Genomic DNA, 13938 nt, shown 5'->3' with positions numbered 1-13938 from the left:
AGGAGACAGTGCCTAGCAAATTGTGTTCTTTAGTATGTTCCTGCCACTCAGTATCAGTTCTTTCAGAAATTTATTACCAAATGCTTCCCCATGGTAATCTAAAGGGCACACTTTCTTTTTACAAAGCTTGGCTCAGTCTTGGTACATGATAGATTTTATTATTTTTTTTTCCTGGGTATATCAGTTTTTATAAGTTTTACTATATCCAGAGTATGCAGACAGTATAATTTGAATGTAATAGTTGAAGATATATGGTATTATGATTCATTTAATTATATCAGTTGCAATGCTGATTGTAAACATGAAATGCTTAATATTTGTTCAGATATTTTTGTTTCTCACATTAATTCAAGTGAATTATTTTTGTTTCTGTCATAGGTCAGAAATTTAGTCCTCAAAAAGTGTTCCACATTCTCTAAGTCCCTCATTAGAAATAATTCCCCTAAATAATTAAATTAGTAGGAGTTCCATATCGGGCCACAGAGACATAACAGAACACTTAATTCCTAGCCAACCTCACTTTTTTTTTTTTCTTTCACATAAATATTTAACTTCAAATATATAGACAGATATACATTATTGTTGAATCTTGTTTCTCAATAGTAGTTGATCTGAAGTGTTCATCTGCTTCACTTAGTAACATTTTACAGATATTAACCTTGTATGTGCTTGAAGAGATATCTGATAGCAACAGTTGTTATGTATCTTGTTTGCTAGTATAATTTTTTTTCTTATGTTTGTCCAGTGTTAGGGAAATCATTCGGTAATTAATTGATGCCACATCTTTGACCTCTGCTTTTCTTGCAGATGTGTCCCACACATGTCACTGTTGTTACCTGAATGATGATGGCCTAAGGACATCGCAATGGAGATGACAGTAATAACTGCACAGGGTTACACTAAGACATTGGTCCTGCTCCAGAAAAGTTACAAAATATGAAGATGAAACTTATAAAATTGCTGAGAAAAATTATTATTGCTTTTGCCTTTTCCTATACCAGTAGTTCAGAAAAGAAGTTTTGTCTTCAGTTTAGGAAAAACTGAATTTTGCTCCCCAAGGTTCAAGGCTTAGACCCATCCAGGAACAGAACATTTTTAAAAAGCTATGGAGCAGGGGAGAGCTCTGGAAAGTTAAGTAAACTTAAATGTTTGCTCTTAGTGTCTTGTTCTGGCTCAGACACCTATGAACTAGATCTTCAGATGATGTAAATCGAAACAACTCAGTTTTAGCAAAGGCATGTATTTACACCAGTTGAATCCATCTTACGCGCTTACACATTTTGTTCAGGATTACTCAAGAATACATTTTTGTGACCCTTAATTCTGCTAGGTAGCACATGAATCACTGAAAACTCAGTCAGTGAAAGAAAGTGAGGTGGGCCATGAAGTGAAGTGGCAGAACTGGGCATCCTGTCAATTTGTTACACCAGCTATCATGTCTAAGAAACCTGTGTACTCTGGCTAGCATTCCTTCATCTCCGTCTTCTTGTGTGCCTGGGTGCTTGTGCATGGATACCTGCATACATGCACATGTGCACACGCACATATACATATGTATCCATCTCTCTATGTTTTTATCTAATGAAATATTTCTGATGGAAGCTGCAAGGGTATCAAGAGAAATGTAGCACCTAAGTTTATGTGAATCACCCATCTATTGGGCATCTGTTTCCCATAGGTGCCTTTAAAAATCTAACTCTTAACTAGTTGAATCCATAATTCACTACCAATTATTTGCTCAGCTCTGCTCTTAATAATGGTACTTAGCTGTAGCTGAATAGCATTTTTCATCGTCAAAGTGCTTTTCATTCGTTAACTAATCATTAGCCTTCTAGATCTCACCGGTAAGATATTCCTGGTATGCAGCTTACATTTTCTTTTTGCGCCAATTCTTCCCATGGATTTCACAGTTATATTCCCTCAGACTTCCCTTAACAGCTCTTCATTCTCTCTCACTCTCTTTCTCATGGCCAAATTCATCCCTGAGGTAACACTACCAAAGTTGACTCGAGTGAAGTTACACCACGGATGTATCTGGCCCTTGGTGATGACAACATTCTTCAAATAGAATCCTTGTAGATGTTTATCCTGCTCTCCACCCCCAGCTATCATGTGGCCAAGCTATACATATTTACTGTCGCTCTTTTCATCTTTCCTCATAAATCAATCCCTCCAGCCCCTCAATCATGTTGGTTGATCTTGTCTTTATTACCTCCAATTTGCTCACAATTATGTAGTGCTTAATAGCTTTTCTGAATAACTTTAAGTCAAGAATGACACACGGCAGGGGAACTGCAGTAGTTGTGAAATAATTGCAAGTGCTGGTGGTGCTCTGGAGAGGGGGAAATTTTGCTGTTGCCAATTATGTTGCTTTCTTCGTTCTGCCTAGCTGGCAAGAAACATCAGGCAAAAATTATTTCTGATAAGGATTTTGAAACAAAATCAGAAACAGCGTTTTTTTACCAAATACATTTCATTTTAAAATAAAACCATATTTTTAATTTACTTATGAAAATTACTTAAATATATTCCATGAAACCACACACTTTAGAATTATTTGGGGGTGGGAAATAGAAAATGTCAGTTTCCCCTGAACTGTCTTTTATCAGAGACATCAGTTTCTGATTTATTCTATTTTTAATGGAAACGCAAATAAATAAATTGATAAATTACATTTTAAATTATACTTGTCTACATTTCTCTGTATTTAATACAATACTTATTTTTCACCTCCTCATCCTCAGCTTTTTCCTATTATTTTTGTCTCCATTAATCCAATAGAAATACTTCTAAATGCTGATTGCTTGCCTTGTCTGACTCTTCTTCCAAACCATTTTACAAAACCGCATTTTGCTTTTTTTTCCCCAGCAGTAATTTTTCTACCTCATCTTTATCTTTTTCCTTCCCAGCTTTATCCTATCATACCTCATCTGATCTCATCTCTTCTCACCCTGACCACCCCATCACATACAACAGTGACCTGAGCTCACTGCTCCCTGTTGGCTTCTCAGGATTTCAACAGAGGTTCACTGTGTCCCACCAAACTGAGGTCTCCATAGCGGGATGACGATGTTCTAGCACCATGCTATAACCAGATGAGGCACCATCTTTAACTCAGTCTATGCTCAGTCAATAATTACCTGGACAAAAGGTGTACTATAATTACTTATGGTTCATGTAGGCATCTGAACTTTTACATCTTACATAGGAACAGAAATGTGAGACAGCGTTAGGGAGATTGAGGAAGTCTTTAAGGGAAATCCTAGGAACAGTGAATCAAGTATAGCTTGATGTTTATATAATCTCTAAAGTTACTAAAAGCCAAATGCAGAGAGTATATTTCAGTTTTACAATTTTTGTGATAACTCGTTTTCTCTATGTGTATACATGTTTGTGTATGTAGGGCTGAGTGTGGTTTGAGGTTCATGATGCTGTTAAAAAAGTGTATGAGTTTGAGAGAATTAATTTCTTACACGAAGAGTGCTGACTGAATTGAAAAATGTTTTTCAAAAAAAACCCCAGGAGGACTGGCAGGTCTATCATATTGATAAATATGATACATGAACAATGTTTTATTTACATACTGAAGTATTTCCTTGGAATTGAATCCATATGCTTAGGCTGCAACATCTCCTCATCTGTAAACTTAAATTGTCTGAAGAGTGTTTTAATTATTTGAAAAGCAGTGTGTTTGCAATAGCAACTGGCGTGTTATTACTTATGCATGAGAAAATTCAGTCATGACTCAACTTGTTTGGGTTGTTAATAACATCTGAGTTAAAAATCCCACCAGGGTCAGTTAGAAAACCTAAGTAGAAACTCATATTAACGTTATGATTAATATTATTAAACAGAACGTTGAAAGGCAAAGCAGAAAGTATTATGCATACATGTAAAAAAGATGTTCCTCTGCAATGTTTGATATTGACAGATATGTCTATAAAGCCCGTACGCAGGGGGAATGGGAGTAGGGGGAACTTTAATTGAATCTGAACTGCAGCAAACTTCTGAAGATTTTGAAGAAAAGCTATTTCAGTTAATTAAGTCCGAAGCAATTGAAAGGAGTCTAACGACCAGGATGTAAAACCAGCAACACTGGAGTTCTAGAACTTCACTTAGGATCTTGAACTGAAACTCAGTTTTCTAAATTTTGAAGGTCTTCACATATACAGGCACTGGCAGTATTAGAAGGTTTCAAAAGTTTGGCTGATTTCACCAACGACGTTCTGAACAAGACTTACTTCTGCAATCTGCACACAATCTTCACCTCAGAAAGTCTCTATATTGCTAAAGGTACACTAAGAAGACATTTAAAAAACAGTAAATTTCCTGGTTCTATACACTTTCCTTGAGCATTAGCTATTGATCACAACTACAAATAGGATGATGGGCCTATTTGTTATATGAGATTGCCTAGAAAGTCACCTCCAAAAACCTGGGGTTTTGGATAACCAAAACAGAGCTGGAAGATCTTTAGGGATTCTTTCCATAGAGCTGCAAGAGCTCTCGACCCCCAGGTGTAAGAAATGAGGAAAGCAAGGCGAAAGACATGTGTGGATAAGTCAAGCCCTGCGCATCAAAGTGAAGGGCAAGAGGAAACATGGTGGAAGCAGGGACAGGTATCCTGGGAAGAATATAGGGGCGCTGCCCAGTTGTGTAGGGATGGGGTCAGTAAGGCGAGGACACAGCTGGAGCTGAATTGGCAAAGGCAGCAAAGAATAATAAGGACTACTACAGGTACGTCAGGCAGAAGAAGAAGGTCAAAGAAAGCATACTCCGCTCAAAGACCAAGGCTGGCAAACTTGTAACAATGGACAAAAAGGCTGAGGTACTCAACAACATTTTTGCCTCAGTCTTCATTGACAGTCCCTCTTTCCACACCTCTTGAGTGGATGAGCTGCTAGAAGGAGACTGGAGGAGCAAAGTGCCTCCCACTGTAAGAGAAAATCAGGTTCATGATCACTTGAGGAACCCAAACATACAGAACTCTATGAGACCTGATGGGATGGATCACAGAGTTCTGAGGGGATTGGCTGATGTAGTTGCTAAGCCACTCTCCATAATATTTGAACAGTCGTGGCAGTCAGGTGAAGTCCCTGGTCACTGGAAAAAGAGAAACTTTGAACCCATTTTTAAAAAGGGTAGAAAGGAGTACCCTGGGAACAACTGACCTGTCAGCCTCACCTCGGTGCCTGGGAAGATCATCGAACAGATCCTCCTAGAAGCTGTGCTAAGGAACATGAAGGACAGGGAGGTGATTCAAGACAGCCAGCACGGCTTCACCAAGGGCAAGTCCTGCCTGACCAACCTAGTAGCTTTCTGTGATGGAGTGATGATATCAGTGGACAAGGGAAGAGCTACCAATATTTTCTGTTTGGACTTCTGTAAGGCCTTTGACATGGTCCCCCATGACATCCTTCTCTCTAAATTTGAGAGAGAAAAATTTGATGGATAGACTGTCCAGTGGATGAGGAATTGGACGGATGGTCCCATCCAGACAGTAGTGGTCAACAGCTCAACATCCAGATAGAAATCAGTGCCAAGTGGTGTCCCTCAGGTGTCTGTACTGGGACCAGTACTGCTTAGTATCTTCATCAGTGACATAGACAGTGGGATCAAGTGTACCCTCCGCAAATTTGTAGATGACACCAAGCAGTTAACACCTGTGGGTTGGGATGCCATCCAGAGGGACTTGGACAAGCTCAAGAAGTGGGCCTTTGGGAGCCTCCTAAGATTCAACAAGGCCAAGTGCAAGGTCCTGCACCGGGGTTGGTGCAGCCCCCAGTATCAATACAGACTGGGGGATGAAGGGATTGAGAGCAACCCCACTGAGAAGGACCTGGGGGTACTGGTGAGTGTAAAGCTGGACATGAGATGGCAGTGTGTGCTCCCAGCCCAGAAAGTCAACTGCATTTGAGCTGCATAAAAAGAAGCATGGCCAGCAGGTCAAGAGGGGTGATTCTGCTCGTCTGCTCTGCTCGGTGCAGGAAAGACATGGACCTGTTGAAACGAGGCTAGAGGAGGGCCTCAAAAATGTTCGGAGGGTTGGACCACCTCTTCTGTGAAGACACGATGAGAAAGTTGGGCTTGTTCAGCCTGGAGAAGAGAAGGTTGCGGGGAGACCTTGTTCAGACCTTTCAATATTTAGAGAGAGGTTATAAGAAAGCTGGGGGGACACTTTTAGTAGGCCCTGTAGCAATAGGACAAAGGGTAATGGTTTTAAACTAAAAGAGGGTAGAAAAAGAACAGATATAAGGAAGAAATCTTTTATGGTGAGGGTTGTGAAACACTGGCACAGGTTGCCCGGAGAGGTGGGAGATGCCCCATCCCTGGAACATTCAAGGTCAGGCTGGACGGGGCTTTCAGCCACCTGATCTAGCTGAAGGTGTCCCTGCTCATTGCAGGGGGGTTTAGGCTAGGTGACCTTTAAAGGTCCCTTCCAACCTAAACTATTGTATGAATCTAAGATATGTGGCATTTTGAAAACATTACAGTGTGAAAAAACTGTGGCACGTTTTTTTTACCATGGTTTTGTTGTAGCAAATCTAGAATGAGTGGAACAAGCTAGTGCATTCATTAATTGGCTGTGACTAAAAACCGTAGAGGGCTTGAAGAGAGGGAAAGGCTGGCTCTGGAAGAAACATGCTTTGCTACTTTGATTTGCTGGCTAAGGTGCAGCAGACACCATGTGCCTGCAACTCTGAAATTAAAAAAGAAAGAAAGAAATGGAAGGGAGGGTAGGGCTTCAAGACTGATTACTGCTGCATAAGCATTTTGTCATAAGCAAAAAAGGAAGGCAGACCAGATAGGGGCCTCTAACAGTGACAGAGATAAAGAGGCTAAAGTTTAAAAGCACAGAAGTTTAACTGCCAGTGTTTATTTATAGCTTCTCACATACAAAGGCACTGCTATTTCAGGGAAACGGCACTATTTTTTATATGTGTCAGTTTTGAATAGTCCAGACACAGTAAAAGTAAAATAAAGTGAACTGCTTGTGTTAAGGAACAAATTTAAATAGCAATGGTTCTGAGAATAAAGTGTACATTAAAATAAGGGAAGAGGCTATAGCTCACTTAATTTGCAGAATAAATCTCTGACAAAGATCCCTGTCTTGGGTACAGAGATGATATTAGGAGTTGAGAAAAAGATATAACCCACTGTCTAATATAGTATGTGTGTTTGTATGTATGCGTGTATAAATACTGCCACTTATCTATCCCACTATCTATCCATCAGTAACGTATGCACATTCAGAAATGTTCATGTTTATAATATTCTATAGTATTCTATAATATTCAAAGGCTTACCTATTAGCTATATCGATACACTCTTTAGCAATAAATTCTCTGAGGCAAGGGTTTTCCTTGTTTTTACACATTACACATATATAGCATGGAGAGATAATTTGCTCTATAATGATAAAAAAAGCCGTGCTCCCTTGCCACCTTATTTCCTACCGACAATATCAGAATTCTTCAATAAATACCAGTTCTTCACTCCCTGATACATCACTTTTACTCATTATATGCCACATGATTTAAAGTGAGGGGGGGGGGAAAGTGGGTTACATTAAAAAATATTTTAGTTTTCCAGAACTTCACTGGGGTGTGATTTTGTTGTCTCTGTGTTTCTAAAGATATTTTCCTAGATGGCAAACTAACTCTTCAAATATTTTTAGCTGGATGAACTCCTTTAAATGAAGGGTACAATATTATTATTTATGCTATGCAATATGCCATCACTCTGGAAATGAAGAAAGAATAGCTATCCCAAATATCACTCCTATCTTTTCCGTGGCTAACATGTATGGTTTTTAGGAAGAGCTGAACTGTAGACTTCTCCATTGATTACAGAGGTATAAAGAAGGCTCCTGCTTTATTGCAGAGGTTTTGACTCTAGGCTGATTTCCATTCTGATGTCTTTGTCAAGGGAAAGTTTAAGTATTTCAATTTTTATGCCTCTCATTCATGGAAATTGCCTTTATCTGAGATATCATAAAGACAAAACCCTCGTTTTCTTGTAGTGTGCTGCTGCAGCTGCCCTTAGGAATATCAAGCCCTGAACTCTGTGTTTCTCTTCTAGAGCCAGGACTCATCTCTTCTAGAGCCAGGACTCATCTCTGCTTGCAAGAAATGGGCCACAGCCTTGCTGGGTGCCCACAGCAGATAACTAAAGTGAAGAGAGGGCAGCTCAGCACCGTGTCATAAAGGACATGTATCCAGTGTATTATGGAGCATCAAAATCAGCTCTGAGAGATTTAATACTCAGTACAGAGGTCTGCCCAAATTAAAGCTCTTTACCTCCCAGGGTTAACAGGGCAACTGTGCCACTGGAATTTGGGCTGGCACGGTCTAGTTCCCATGCCTGTAGGAGGTGGGGGTCCGTTTTTTCCCTATCAACCATCTTTAAAATACATATCTTTCCATTGCTTCAAGAAGTTCTACAGATTTAAATCTGGAGGAAAGTTGCAATTTCAACTCTGACTTAAAGACAAGGTCCTTTTTTTTTTTTTTTTTTTTTTTTTTAACTGAATGGTTTTCTTGTAAACTGTTTATGAACTGAGAATTCCCACTGCAAGTAGTGAACTGTCTCAGAACTGTCTCAGAAAAGCGTTGCCTTTTTTTTTTTTAACTTTTTTTTTTTCCTTATTACAGCTGTGGCTGAAAAAATTGATAAATACTTATGTTCTTGATCTCTTGTCTCTTTCATTTTCCTAATTTTTACCGATTAATTAATAAAACTATAACATTACCTTCTGGGACAGCAAAATCAGTCACAATTTTCTCTTTAAAAAGATCTGCTTATTTTTCTTAGACAACAAAACAGCTTATTGGTAATCACTGATTTCTGTATCATCTGTATTTTCTCTCTCTGTTAAGATTATTTTTAAATACTGAATTTTGCATTCCTTCAATAAAATATGAAAGTAACAATCTGAAAAAATAATCTCAACTGATACTCCTCATCATCTTTCTCCTTCCATTTTCACCCTCTCCTCCTGACTTTCTCACCAAAAAAAAAAAAAGGACTAAACTTCCATGAATTTAATGAATAGTTGAGTTTTTACTTATCTAGTAATTGGTCCCTTTGATTTCAGTGGTTCTGCTCATAAAGTAAGATAGAACCAGGTATTATCAAGGGTTTATTAATCATTTACAATTATCTAAATGATGAAGGATCTCAATTTTACATACAATAGATTAGATTGTTTGTAAGATTATATGCTTATGAAGAAGCCAACAACACTGTAAGAACTCCCAAGGCTAATCTATTTCTTGGATCTTTCACTTAGTACCAAAGGGAGCTAATCAGTGCTTTTCTATCTCCTTAGTGAGAATTTGTGAACATTTATTTGGTAACTCCCCCATTTTCCATCAGACAATATTATATGGGTAGTAATTTTCTACATGTATGAAGCATAACTCCTCTCTCCCAGGAACAAACGGAAAGAAATGAAATCAGAGCTATTCAGAGAGACTTCAAGCCTTCTGGGTTATTTTTGCAGTAGTTCACTGTGCATTCATCTTCCACTTTGCTCAGGGCTCATTCTAAAATCAATCTGTAGCCTTATATGTGTTTATATAGCATTGTATTGGCACATCTAAGTATACAACAGCACCTCTTTCCCCCCATGGTGACTTCCAGCATCTTGCTGCAAAAGATATTTTTGGGACGAGATTTTGCTTGCCAGTTATTCTAGGGTGACATTGTAAAAGTCAATGAAATTACTTTTAGATTGTTCTAGTCAAAATCTGACACACCCGCATGGAGGCAAATAAAATTCATGTGGATTATACTGACATTATAATAGTGATTTTTTGTTTCTTTGTTTATTTGTTTATATATAAACAAGTGTGTGTGGCTTTGTGTGTATTTCTCTCCCCCTCATCACTCTTAGACTCTCAGCACAGCCCCTGTCATATCTGAAGGGAGTAGACAGTTATCTCATGACCTAAAGGCATTAGCCAAATTATCATGGATCAGACATCCGCAAAATACAAAATGAGGTTTCATTTGACATAGACATTTACATCAAACATATACAGAATAATTATTTCCACTGGAGCATTGATGAATCAACCAATGGCAATTTAATGAGAATACTGTCTGTCCTTGTAAGTTATATTCCCCTTCAGTTGCAAAGGTGCTAGCCAAGCGCATTGTATCACTCAGTCTTGTCAGAGTAGATGTTCTGTCACTGATTAAAGAGCTGGATGTCCTCTTTAGTCACAAAAACATTTCATGGAATAACCTTGTTTCTGTCTTAATGGATTCTTGCAATGTAATGAAAGGCTCCAAACTGGACTTGAAGAAATCCTCAGAGAGACAGAGAGTGTCACTTCTCACTTAGTCACCGCTGGCAATTGCTGCCACTCTGCCCATAGAACACCTGAGAAGAGATGTACAAGTCATTTAAAAGGCACATTTCGTCAAATGCATAATGGGCAAGAAAAGCATCAGAAGAGTTTTACTTCTGTCCCCCCTCCCCAGCCTCCTCAACTCTCAGTTTTCTCGGATTTGTCACAGCCAAATGAGGGGGGTCAGGCATAAGAACGAATATTTGATACCATTCCATGAGCTCTGTGTGACATGTTGATGGCACCTTGGTAATCTCTGCCAGGCAAGTGATTTCCCAGGGTCTGTGGGGATGAAAGGGGGAAAAAGAAAGAACTGACGGTGCAGTTTTGCTTCACATCTGCTGCCATTTTTAAGGACCCACTAATTCACAAACTATATGGTAAGCACATTTAACTGTTCTAGCATTTTTCTCATGCTTCATGAAAACAGAGATAATAACTGGTAAACCAACTGTAAAATTAAAAGAACTAGATGTTGCCAATAAAGACCATCATTTCAGGAAAATAAATTTGTTTCTTGGAAGCTGCTCTCTAACGTATGCTTTAGGTGCCCACAAGAAAAGCAATTCAACCGGAGAGTAAATTGATCTTGCTCCACTGGTTTATATGAACAGAGCAAAAATATACACCAACAGGTTATCACTTAATAACTCTTTGTTTCCCTAATATTGAATCAATAGAAGGATCACTTAGAGTCATCAAATCTTGATGTGCAATATAAAAAGTAATTCAAGGACACACACCTGTAGACACACACACACACACGCATGCATGCACACACACATGCACACATGCACACCCACCCACCACTGCAGGAATAACCATTTCCAAGGCAAAATGTGCAATCATACTTAGGACAGTATTGGTCTTCTGAAGATAAGAAACAGCAGCATAATATCATCTCACGGAACTCATGGCCCAAAGCATCTTCTAGTATGACTCTTCTTATTTCTGCAGAGGAACTGGTTGTACATGCATCTAGAACTGTGTCTTAAAACACTCACTAGGTGCCATGTATGTGTAAGATGATCATTTCCCCCTGGTATCCAGTGATAGGACTCGTGGGAATGGTTCAAAGCTGCACCAGGGGAGGTTTAGACTGGACACTGGAAAGCATTTATTTACCAAGAGCATGGTCAAACATTGGAATAAGCTTTCTAGAGAGGTCATCAATGCCCCAAGCCTGGTCAGTGTTTCAGAAGCATCAGGCCACTGCCCTTAACAACATGCTTTAACTTTGGTTCATCCCTGAATTGGTCAGGCAGTTGGACCAGATGATCATTGTAGATCCATTTCCAACTGAAATCTCTCTCCCCCTCCCCTCCCCTCCCCTCCCCTCCCCTCCCCTCCCCTCCCCTCCCCTCCCCTCCCCTCCCCTCCCCTCCCCTCCCCTCCCCTCCCCTCCCCTCCCCTCCCCTCCCCTCCCCTCCCCTCCCCTCCCCTCCCCCTCCCCACCTCTCCTCACCTCTCCTTTTTCTCCTTCTTCTCCTTCTTCTCCTCTTCACCCTCTTCCATTCCACTCCATTCCAAAAGGTAGGTGCTTACAAAGGGTGACGATTTGATGTTTGGGCCTAGAATCAGGTCCATTTTTCTGATAATCACAGCAATGTTAATGTTGCTTATGGTACTTTTATATGCAGAATTTGGGGAGTGAAGGCTCTGTTTGAGAGCTTTTCTCTGCAAAGATTGGGGAGACCAATTGCTGGGGTGGTCACTGACTGAACTACGGTTTGTAGAAACACCCTTAGCCTGAAATTTACTCAGGCTCCATCAAGGCACCAGATGGTTTCAGGACGTAAACTGCTACATATGTGTTTCCTTTACTGTAAGGAAAAAGAAATAGGCAGGTGTCCCATGACCTGATTTCAATGACTGCATTAGGATAAGGTAAAATCTGAAATGATGTTACTTCTTCCTTTTGACAATAAAAGGTGCCTATGATGCTTAGCACAAAGACAGCTATCTACATTATATGATACACCCTATAAAGGACTGCTATAAGCCACAGATGTGTTCATACCCATATGGCCCATTAAAATGGGTTAAAGTACAATTTCTATCAACCATGGTACACAGGAAAGAAATGCATCTAGAAGAAAATGAAACTACTTTACCTCCATTATTTGAAAGACTAACGTCCCTGGGAAAGAGCCTCTGACTTAAATTGAGAATAGCTCAGGACAAGCTGTAAAGTCTTCAGATTCCCTCCTTTCAATGAAAACACACTCCAAGCATTTCTCTTAGGATCCCGTCCTTCTGTATGTACAAAGGAAAAAAAATTTAATAAACTCTCTTATATCTCAGCATCAGCTGTACTGGTGTTAGCAATATGGGGAATAACAGTATTTTCGTTGCCAAAATAAGATAACTTCTTTCTCTATTGCTGACCTGTGAAAAAGCACATCAGCATGAGATGCAGATGCCATTGTGTTGGCTATTGTTTGCATACAATAGGTGGATCTTAAGGCAATGGCTTGGTTTAGCGTTTTTAAAACTAAATGTAGTACTAGCTGCACCGTCATAGCTGTGGTCAAATTTGCACTCAGAGTGAGTGAAAATAAAAAAAGAAACAGAAAAAAAAGTTATATTTCAGGGTCATGAATTAATTGGAAAGCTGTATTTCCACTACAGTTGATATTAAGCTTTTCCTTTGACACCAGAGCTGTGAAATATAGCTGACTCAAGGGGTAGGAAAATAGAGGAATATGTTTTCCTGACAACTGACACATGGCCTGCTGTCTCCTTAAAGGGCTGCTGGCCATCCGCTCTGCTTCCTGGCTCCCGCAGGCCACCCTGGGTCTCAGCAGCAACCGGCGAATTTCAGCAGAGTTTGGCTGCTCAAACACAGCGCGCCTCAGCCAGGGCGCGGGACTGGAAATCACTGACGATTGATTCATCTTGCTGGGTTTCCAGCATCACCTGGTTTGGGGATATAAATCAAAGCCTCTATTTCTCTTAGTCCAGAAGGAAATAAAAAGGGGTGTAACCCATTTCTTTTAAATTAAACCAAACTCTATTTCTTTCTTGGTTTTTGTTTGTTGTGTAGGGGTTTTTTTTTTTTCCCCTTTCAAATTTTAAATAAGGTTCGGTGCTAGTCCTGATCCACACTAGTGAAAAGAAGATGTGAGTTTTAGTTTTTAATCAGAACTAGCTGCTTTATTAGTTCGGACTTTATTTTAGGTTTGAGGAAGAAAATAAATGACTGATAATGATAGAAAGATAGCATTTGTGTTACAGCTTACGTATTGCGAGCACTGTAAATATCAGTAAACCAATATCTCCCAGCTGCCATGACTCTTTAAACAGCCCATTCTGAGAAGAAACTGAGGCTGAAAAGTCCCTGTGCAAGAGCTATACACAGGGGCAGATATGAGCTGATCTTTAAATGTCATGATTACTGTCATTCCTCCAGAAAAAAAAAAAAAAAGATTCCTTAATTCTTTTGTCTGCTTATAGGTTGCACTGAACGAACTTTGTCTGTGCAATGTGTATAAGAAGCTTCTGGTGTCTGAAAACAGAGATGATGTTTCCCGGTCTGGAAAGGCAACACCGGGCAGCATAAAAAAATCTGTGATAAATT

The sequence above is a fragment of the Falco cherrug genome, chromosome Z (genome assembly GCF_023634085.1).
Source record: "Falco cherrug isolate bFalChe1 chromosome Z, bFalChe1.pri, whole genome shotgun sequence".
NCBI lineage: Eukaryota > Metazoa > Chordata > Aves > Falconiformes > Falconidae > Falco > Falco cherrug.
Note: the sequence above shows the minus strand (reverse complement) of the source record.